Source organism: Triticum dicoccoides, chromosome 6A (genome assembly GCF_002162155.2).
Source record: "Triticum dicoccoides isolate Atlit2015 ecotype Zavitan chromosome 6A, WEW_v2.0, whole genome shotgun sequence".
Taxonomy (NCBI): Eukaryota; Viridiplantae; Streptophyta; class Magnoliopsida; order Poales; family Poaceae; genus Triticum; species Triticum dicoccoides.
Genome location: NC_041390.1, coordinates 219,153,120 through 219,154,047, shown reverse-complemented (window position 1 = coordinate 219,154,047; position 928 = coordinate 219,153,120).

Below are 928 nucleotides of genomic sequence, written 5' to 3'. Positions count from 1 at the left end.
GGAGAGCAACCCTCTCACTCGGGGGCTTAGCTACAGTCCAGTACTTGCCTAAGTTTAAAAAATCCTACCGAGTGGTGAGAAACCCTCCCACTCGGGGGCTTAGCTGCAGTGAAGTACTCGGCTAAGTTGAAAAAATCCTACCGGGTGGTGAGCAACCCTCCCACTCGGGGGCTTAGCTGCAGTCTAGTACTCGCCTAAGTTTAAAAAATCCTACTGAGTGGTGAGCAACCCTCCCACTCGGAGGCTTAGCTACAGTCCAGTACTCGCCTAAGTATAAAAAATCCTACCGAGTGGTGAGTAACCCTCCCACTCGGGGGCTTAGCTGCAGTCTAGTACTCGCCTAAGCTTTAAGACTCGCTCCATCCTTACCCGTAAAGGCGGCGAGGTGCAAGTCGACCACGATTTGTCCTTGGAGCTTCGACACAAATACAGCATCCGCTCCCTCCTTACCCGTAAGGGCGACAAGGCGCAGGTTGACCACGATCTGTCCTCAGAGCTTCGACACAAATTCAACGTCCGCTCCATCCTTATCCGTAAGGGTGGCGGGGTCCAGGTCGACCATGACCTGTCCTCGGAGCTTCGACGCAAATACAACGTCTGCTCCATCTCGATCCGCAAGGACGACGAGGTGCAGGTTGTGGGCAACACCAAGTACCTTTGCCCATGATTCACTTGACTGAGCTGCATCACAAAGTCAATAGCAACTCAAACTGCAAGAAACAAGTTCTACGCAAAGAGTCAAAATATTCAAAAGCAACCAAAGTTTAGATAAAATCCTAAGGTTCCAGAACACGGATTAAAGTACTCAGGCATCAGGCCCGAAGGAGTTTAACGGTTACAAAATCACTCAACATTCCGAGGCAAATTTAAGGCGAGGCATAAAGTTTGTTCACTCCGCAGGAGGAGGGCTTGCAGGCTCGACGAACTC